This window comes from Astyanax mexicanus, chromosome 8 (genome assembly GCF_023375975.1).
Source record: "Astyanax mexicanus isolate ESR-SI-001 chromosome 8, AstMex3_surface, whole genome shotgun sequence".
Lineage (NCBI taxonomy): Eukaryota > Metazoa > Chordata > Actinopteri > Characiformes > Acestrorhamphidae > Astyanax > Astyanax mexicanus.
This window is the reverse complement of record NC_064415.1, coordinates 32,976,719-32,986,635: the sequence shown is the minus strand read 5'-3', so window position 1 is coordinate 32,986,635 and position 9,917 is coordinate 32,976,719.

Below are 9,917 nucleotides of genomic sequence, written 5' to 3'. Positions count from 1 at the left end.
AGTGAGTGGGCTGGATACAGCTGTCCTAACCATGACACCCTGAATAAGCTCCCAGTCAGGTATGATTTTAACCATGACAGTGCATTGTCCAAAATACCCACCTCTGAGAATGTAGATATGAGAAAGTCATGATTGACTCTTCTTGGCTGTCCCACCAGCATTTTAGCAACAAAGGATGCAATTTGGAATAGACAAAACCTGATCCATTAAATGATGCATTCTTATTGTTAAGGTTTGATTTGTTTGTCAGAACAAAACATGATGCTTTCTGGGGAAACTTCTTATTACTGCTGTTGCTAAGTTCCTAAATCCATCAGTTGCAATCTGATTGAAAAACATGAAGTTCAACACAAGCATCACTTATAATCAAAAGGAGAAAGATATTTTTTTTAATGATGCTCAATTTATAAAGTGCTGAGGAGAGTAACCTTACTTTCAGATTCCTTCTGGAGATGTTGCTTTCTCCAGCAGTCTCTAATGCAGTCTGACACTTCTCATTGGCAGCGTAAACAGAAGCAGGTGCTGTAATTGCGCAACTCTAATTAGCACAATGAGACTGAGAGACCTAGTTGCATTTAGATTGCCTCCAACCTGGAAGCTCAAGATTAAAACATGCAAACTAAGCAGAAGTACCGAGCCATCATTTATTTTCCTTCTGGCAGGAATCTGTGTTATTATAAGTGAGAAGTAGATGCCAAAAACAACTGAATAACCTCTACACTGCAAATCACTCAATTAATCAAAAAACTGTGAAAGCTTATTGATTTCCCATATACAGAAATTGCTCACACATAAAATTACACTGCTAACAGGTTCACTTCATCCTGCCGATTTTCCTCTTGGATACAAGTATATTTTCCGATCAAGCCTTTATTGATTTTCAACAATCAATAGTATTTAATAAGCATTAATGTACATTTTCATAAAATACACAATCAAACATGAATATTTTATGAAGAACAGATTTTTGACATTTAGCATTACATAGGGCATGTCACTAGACCTGAATTCAGCAAAGTTAGAGGCTGTAGACTAAATAACTCACACTGTAGATCACTGGAATTATTTTTCAGGTCCCCTAAAAGGAGTCCCAGCTTTCCTAAAAGAACTACCAGCACCCCTAAAATGAGTCCAAGCTCTCCTGAATGGAGTCCTAGCACCCCAAAAAGGAGTCCCATCTCCCCTAAAAGGAGTTTCAGCATCCTCAATAGGAGTCCCAGCTCCCCTAAAAGGAGTTCCAGCACCCCTAAAAGGACTCTCAAAGACCCTAAAAGGAGTACCAACACCCCTAAAAGGAGTCCCAACTTCCCTAAAAGGAGTCTCAACACCCCTAAAAGAAGTCCCAACTTCCCTAAAAGGAGTCCCAACGCCACTTAAAAAAGTGCCAGCTCCCCTAAAAGAAATTCTAGTACCCCTAAAAGAGTCCCTGCACCCCTAAAAGAACTCCCAGCACCCCTAAAAATAGTCCCAACACCCTTAAAAATAGTCCCAGAACACATAAATGAAGTCCCAGCACCCCCTAAAAGGAGTCCCAATTCCCCTTAAAAAGAGTCCCAGGTTCCCTAAAGGAAGTCCCAGCACCCCTAAAAGGAGTTACAGCACCCCTAAATCAAATCCCAGCTCTCCTAAAACAAGTCCCAGCACCCCTAAAAGGAGTCCCAGCACCCCTAAAAGTGAAAGTATAAAGTTGTGTTTTTGCTAAAAATGTAAAGCTTAAAATTTTAAAACCTTAGAAAACATAAACAAATATATATTTTAAGAAGCAAAATACAGCATTTCCTCCCCTTACCCACCCTGGTGTCCATGATCAGCCCATTAGGGGCTGGACTAACATGAATCTGGTTTATAAGCAGTGTGATTTGTGGTTTGAGAACATTGTGCTATGCCCTGTTCATTTCTGTTACATATGTGTCCTCAATCTGCCAACTACTACTGATATATTGGGAGGGCTGCCTCTGCCATTTACAGAATAAGAAATGTCTTCATCTTCTCTGAGCTCTGTCAAGCTCTTTGGAGTGAGAGATTTAATATCTATTATCATTAAATAATAGAAGATATTATTAATAAAACAAAAATAAAAAGGGACTCCCCATAGGGACTCCACAAAGTTTCTCCACATTCTCTTTTTTAGTATTTATACAATGAATAAATATTAACTACACTAAATCCATAGAGATTACATAGAGGCACATTTAAATCTTACACTGGGTGGGATGGGAACATGCTGTGCCGTCTTCAGAATGAACTTTTTTCTTTTTTCCAGAGGAAATTAAATTGTGACACAGATCTTCTCCAGGCAATGAACTGAGAGGACTCAGTATTAATATTAATGACTCACGCTAAGCCGTGTCACATAAAGAGATTAAATACAATTACACAGCGATCACGCAGAATTGTCAAATTGTTCTCAAATGGATTTAAAGGGTATTGAGAGCAGGATTAAATTAGACGAAGGACACAGAGCTGGTAGCACTCAGATGGGATTTAAAAAAGACTGATAAGACTAAATGAAGAAAGACAGAACAGAGATAAGCAGGACAGGAAAGAATAAACCAGGGAATAAACCAGCGAAAACAAAAGTACATAGTGGACAAGTCTGATAGATGGATGGCTAGATTGCACTGCCAACTGCTAGCTTTCTGTGCTTTACAGTCCCATAGCTCTTTTTTCTTACAGCCTGTAGGAATATCAAGTACCTGTGAGAAAACATCATCCAATCCATGCTCTCTCAGCTTTCCAAAACATTGCAGGAATGATGGTTTTACTAGATTCTTGCCATATATAAATAGATTTATATATCTAAAGTGGTAGAAGAACCCTTACAGATTCCTTTTGCTTTTTTTCATACTTACATTTTTTAGATTATCAAACAAGCTTTAATATCTGACAAATATAACCTGAGTAAATATTTAAAAAATGTTCAATTTCGCTTGCCACAACCAGGTCTGATTACTGCCAGACCTGTAGAATTTAAAATATTACTTGAATAGTACCTGACTGACATCATGAAGCAGCTAAAAGATCTCAAAAAGCAACACATTATGCAGTGATCTGAAGAATTAAAAAAAAACAGATGAGAAGACAAAGTCATTGATCAGTCTGGAAAAGGTTACAAAGTCATATCTAAGGCTTTGGGACTCCCGCAGACCACAGTGAGAGATATTATTCACTAACGGAGAAAACATGGAACACTAGTGGACCTTTCCAAAACTAAATTACTCCAAAAGGGCATGGGCAACTCATCCAGGAGGTCACAAAAGAACCAAGAACACCATTTAAAAAACTGTAGGGGTTCACTTGCCTCAGTTAAGGTCAGTGTAATGATTCAATAATAAGACAAAGACTGGTCAAACATGATCTTCATGAAAGAGTTCCACGGCAAACGCAAGCGTTGGTCACAACCGCCTAGGAAAACTTACAGAGTCTGTTTCAGCTCAGAGGAGCTCCGACACAGACCCGAATTCCTCCTATTACACCTCAATGGAGCGCTGCAGTGAGTTTGAAGCTGTAATTTTACTTCTTTAAAAAGATAAAAAATCAAGGAAATCCTACCTAGTGTGCTTTTAAAGGTGATTGTGGAATGGATAAAGCAGATTAACGTCAAGAATTTGGAATAACCTTCTCCTCAGTCCTGCTGAAAACATATGTAGTGTTCTTAACAGTCTGGCTTGTGACAGAAAACCAGTGGTTAAAGTGGTTAAATCTCTAACTAAGACTTTGTCTGAAGTTTGTAGATAGGTTATTTTTATTTAGTATCACCTATCCCCGCCTCCAAGCACTACTTGTGCTATCCTGCTTTAACCTGGCTATAAAGTGCCTGAATAGTCTCAGTCTCAGTAAATAAAGTTTATCACCAAGCATTCTCCAGTAGTACGCCTTGATTACTTCAGACGTACCCAAATCCCTCCTTTCTTCTGTTCTTCTGCAGAAAATGTACAGCCTTCTTTCAAAGACAAACTACTGCAGTAAATAGCAGTAAAGAACAGGACGGGAATTCAATCTGGCTGTGAAGGATCCCACCGAGTCTGCACTTCGCCTTCGTCCCCGTGGACCTATTTGCCGTTAATTACTAGGACAGGCAGGACCACTCTGGTTTGTTAAAAGGGGGCAGTAATTGGCGTTTCCTCTGCCAAGTTGTCATGGTCCTGATTAGAGGGGTCTCACTGTTCCTACCCAGCGTTTAACCTTCATTCTGAACATTCATGTGAAAAAGTGATTCATCTGGGCCTTTCATCTCCTCGACAGTCCATCCTTCACCTCTGTTGCTCGTTACTGCCTCCTGGCTCCACACTGGCCTCCTCTTCTTGAGAACAGTGAAGAGATTAACGACAAACTACAGCCAAGTCACACAGCATGCATGACTGCTAATGTTCTACCAACTTTAACCACAGATCAGAAAAAGTTGGAAAAGTATGGAAAATGTGAATTTAAAAAAGTACAGTGGTTCTACCGGGGTTGGACAATGAAACTGAAACCTGTCATTTTAGTGTGGGAGGTTTCAAGGCTAAATTGGAGCAGCCTGGTGGCCAATCTTCAGTAATTGCACATCGCACCAGTAAGAGCAGAGGGTGAAGGTTCAATTATCAGGGTAAGAGCTCAGTTTTGCTCAAAATATTGCAATGCACACAACATTATTATGTTATGGGAGACATACCAGAGTTCAAAAGAGGTTTGTTGGTGCACTTACAGTTTTAGAATGCTGTAATTTATTCTCACACTGTCAGCCCTAACACTGTCAGTCTGCCTGTTCAGGACAATTGTTCTCCCAAAGATTCCATTTTCCAGCATTCTCAGCCCATGGACTACAATGACTCGGCTGAACAAGTGACTTTGCAGCGTTTAGCCTCGCCCACCTTCTGATTGCTTATTTCCCACACCTGTTTGTATCTGTATGACACAGCTCCAATGTCATCCTCAAATTCGCTGATGACACAATGCTTATGGGCCTGATCTCCAACAATGACAAATCAGCCTAAAGAAGGATAGCAGCCTGACAAACTGGTGCCGGGAGTACAATCTCTCTCTGTAAACATCAGCAAGACTAATAAGCTGATTGTGGACATCAGTAAGGAACTCACATGGTCAGAAAATGCCACACTGGTGGTGAAGAAAACCCAACAATGGCTCTACTTCCTCAGATAGCCGGAATGTATGGCTATAGGACTTGGGTAGGACTTTCTACACCTGCACTGTGGAGAGCATCCTAATGAGCAGCACCACCATATCGTGTGGGAACCCCATCCTATAGTGCTTTCAAGCAGAAAGCTCTGCAGAGAGCTGCACAGCCCAGAACATTACCGGGGTTCAGCTTCCAAACCACTGGAATTTATACACCAACCACTGCCACAGAAGTTGTTGGCAATACTTTGCAAAGTATGAAAGTGACAAACAGGTCATATAAACAAAGTTAAATCAAGGTTCTTATTTTTATTTTGTCTTAAATTAAAATCTGGAAAATTAAGGTCTTAAATTTGCTGTAAATTTGCTGTAGGTTTAAAAAATGTAGACGGTGCATTTAATGCCGGTGGGAAAACACATGATAACATTAGTGATGAGTTACTGGGGAGACTCATCACTCATCAATGTTAACTAACTAACAATGTTAACTAACTAATATTAGCCGTGAGCTAATTAATATTACTGGGGAGATAAATAATGTTAGCATAGAGCTGGCTAATATTACCAGTGAAGAAAACCAAGGTAAGTGGAGTTAACATTAGAGATACCTAACATACTAACATTAGCGGCGAGTTAGCTAGGTTACCGGGGAGAGAACTAGGGTTAGCGAAGAGCTAGCTAACATTAGTGGTGAGCTAGCTAAAAACTATCAAAACAATAAATTATTTTCTACAAACGAAACTATGCCTACATTTTTGGATCTAAAATTATATTTGTTGTGTTAAAAACATCAAATTTGACTTTTAAAATGGAGCAAGAACCCTGTAAATCAGGGGAGTCCAAACAAGGTATTTTAGAAACAGAATGAAAGTTGGCCCGCTGTTAAGCAGGTTTTTATAATGTGAGATTCAAAGTTTGAACGCTAGGTGTCAGAAACGGGTCAAAGAGTCTAAAAGCGGAGACAGTGCGCATTTCTAGCGCAGAAAAACGGGGCAAAAGAGTCTAAAAGCGGAGACAGTGCGCATTTCTAGCGCAGAAAAACGGGGCAAAAGAGTCTAAAAGCGGAGAGGGTGCGCATTTCTAGCGCAGAAAAACGTGCCTAAACGAGTCTAAAAGTTGCCGTAATAAAGGAGTTTAATATTAAGAGACATCATGAAATTAAACATCAAACATCAAAGACAGTAAGTCAAGTAAAATGGTGTGTAAATGAAATAATCAGGAAAAATGTATTATTTAAAGTGGTATATTTCATTATTTGTTTTATTACAGAGTCTGTGGCCCGTGACTTCAAATATATTTCTCCTTCTGGGCCTCAACAAAAAAAGTTTGGACACCCCTGCTGTAAATGAACAGTGGTTGACAATGATCAGTATTCAGGAGATGACGAGCAGAAGAATCATTGTGATTATGGGAAATGTAGTTAACTTCATCCTTAATTAATCATGTAATTACTTATGAAAAACAATACCTAGTCGAACAGCTCCACAGCAGCATGGAACAGTCTGACGCCTCCCTGGTCCTGAAGTGAAAAAGAGGTCAACTATGTCGGCCCACATTAGTTTCCTCCATAATGTAGGCAGGAACCACTCCCACCACTAGAACCATTTATCCATTCACACCCACCATTACTAAGCCTGCATAATCACAGGGTTTTAATTAGACATAACGGCTCCCAGCTGGGTCGTCCGTTCTCTCCCGGAGAACTATCTGCTTTAATGTGATGTATTCAGCAGCGGCCAGGCCGATTAATAAAAACGGAACTATTGCACAGCGACATTAAGAAGCCAGAGAGCATCTCACAGCTCGTGCTAAACGTATGTGTCATGAATTGAAACTAGAACCCGAGAGAACGGAACCGACACAGCCGTTCGTCACCCGTCGAGTGTGTGTGATAATTGAATACGTAACAAAGGCCAAGAGCTGTGTTGAGGAGAACAGCGGCGTGTTTCATCCTCATCGTTTACGAACGTGAGTACACTGTATTAACCCCGACACCGTCCTCACGCGCCCTGCCCCTGCTGAAACCGTCCTGTACAGAAGAATTTAACACTGCAGGAAGACTGGGTGAATCCTGGAGGTCATTCCTCTAGTAAGAGCTCAGTCTCTCCATATGCTTCAAATTCACATCACCTATTAAATGCATTAAAAGTTAATGATGACTGTATCAGAGTCAGAGTTTAAAACACGGGCTGAGAGAGAAAGAGAGAGAGAGAGAGAGAGAGGGGGGAGAAAAGGAGAGCCTGAAAACAGAAATAGGAAACAGAAAATAAGAGAAAATATGTGAGAGAGAAAAGAGGAAAAAAGGGAAATGAGACAAAAAGAAAGAAAAAGGAAATGAAGGAAAACACATTAAAAACAAAGGAAAGATATAAAGAAAAACTGAGATTATTTAAGCATAAATTGGTAAAGATGAAGACATTAGAGAAATTAGAGAAAGAATGAATGAAACAGAATGCGAGAAAAGGAGGAGAAAAGCAGAAATAAAAAAAGAAAAAAGAAAGAAAGAAAGTATAGGGTGAACTTAGAAATTAAATAAAGAAAGGAAGAAAGAAAGAGGAGACAAATGAAGTTATGAGAGAAATAAAGAGAGAGAGAAAAGAACACTACAGAAAAAGAAAAGAAAGAAACAAACAAACAAACAAATAGGGAGTGAGAAAAGGAAAAGAAACAGAAATGAGAGAAAGAAAGGATAAAACAGGATGTGAGAAAATATGGAGACAAACAAAAATTAAAAAAGAAAGAAAGAAAGAATGAATCAGAGACAAAAATAAGAAATAGAAAGCGAGAAATGGAGGAGAAAAACAGAAATGTAGAATGAAATAAAAGAAAAAAGTAAGACAGAAAGAAGGAACGACAGAAATTAAAGGAAGGATACAAGAATGAGGGAATAGAAAAAGAGACAAAGAGAGAAAAAACAAAGAAAGAGAGAGAGCAGTGTGGATAGGTAGTGAGAAAGAAGACATTAAAAAAAGAAAGGGTGAAAGAGAGAGCAAAGAGGTAGTGAGAGAGAAAACATGATTGAAAATTGAAACTGGAGGAGAGAAACAGGAGAAATAAAATAGAAAGAAATGAGAAATAAACATTAAGAGACATTAGAAAAGATTAGAGGTGGAAAGAGAATAAAACAATAAGGTGATTGAAAAAAGAGAGAGTAGAATAGATAGAAGAAAGAGGATTAAAAGAATGAAAGAACAAGAGGCAGAATCTCTCACAAAGAAAGAGTGAGAGAGGGATTAAAAGGGGACAGATCAAAAGAGAAAGTAAGATGAAAAATGTGTGTGAGATCAAGAAATTGGGTGGGTTGAGAGGGAAAAGATGAAAAAATGGAATGAGAGAAATGAGAGTGAAAGAGAGTAGGGGGGAGAGAAAAGAGAAAAATGGGAAATGGAAAGAAAGATGCAGAGGCATGAGAAAGAAAGAGGGAGGAAGGAGAGAGAGATAGACAGAATGAAAGCAGGATAGACTGTGAGAGGGGGAGAGAAATGAAAGACAGAAAGAGAGGGAATAGATAAGGAAGGAAGATGGAGACAGGAAAGAGACAGTAGATAGAGGTAGAGAGAGAGAGAGAAAGAGAGAGAGAGTACTATAATACTGCTGCTCTATAAATCACATGGTCAGAGTGAGTAAAATGTGAGTGAGCATTAACACTAGATTATAAATCACTGTCTGCAGAATGTAGCACTGCACCCAGCTCAGCATAACAGCCCTGCCTCATCTGCCCGATCTGCATCAGCTCCCCCGTCCTGCTCTCTGGGTGATCAGTAGGCTACACCTCGACTGAGATTGAACATCTCTCTACAGAGTCTCATTCAGAGCCCAGCATTTCATTCTGATCAATCTGAATCTGATCACTTAGGGATAATCCTGCTTTGGTATTGTTGGACATGTGTTAAATCAATAAGCATACTTGAAGGGCTTAAAGCCCCAGTAAACTGCAGTGCAGTGACTGGAGAGCAGCAAATAACTGGTACTTCTGGTACACCATGCTGACCATTTACAATTTTTTGTTGCACATCTCGGATTCGGAAGATCGGATCATGTTGCATGCTTATGAATTGGATACGTGAGATATGTAGATATGTTATAAATGAGAAAACCAGTAGTTTTTTTAAATTTCAATGACTGAGAGTCCTTATAGCCCTCAAACACTCAAACGCATAGCCACACTATGTTGGGTCAACATGGCAATAAGAAAAGCCATCTCTATGTGGAGATCTGCACAAGTGCAGAAGCCATAACAAGCAGGAAAATTGTTTTTAAGCATTTTTAACCAAATGCAACAAGCTATTAATTTATCAGATGTGATCAAATGTTATCAGGGACTCAGTTTTTTGGTCTCTCCCCATTCCTCATTTCTAGATTGAATCCAGGTTTACCACATGAAATCTGCTTTTTTTGTGCAAATCAGGTCCAAAACAGGTGGTTTGTAAATGGTTAGAAATGCAATTACATTCCAATTTGTACAGATGCATCTTCTTTCAGGATGCTCTAGACACTTAAATTGGATTTTAAAAGGGACATATTACGTAAAATGTACCTTTAGCATGGTTTTGTATTTTGGTTGAAAATCTCAGACAGTATACAGTAGGATTAGCCAGCAGACTTTGTCTGAGGGAAGGATCTGTGCCTGCCGCATTTAGGAATATACTAACAAGTTAAGACTAATGTGTGGTAAACGCTCAGTGTAATGTAATGTAGTCTGAACATAGTGATCTGATTTAAAAATATTGAATTTGACATGTCACAAAAATCGAAAAAAAAAAAAAAGATCTGTCGCATAAATACAAAAAACATTAGAT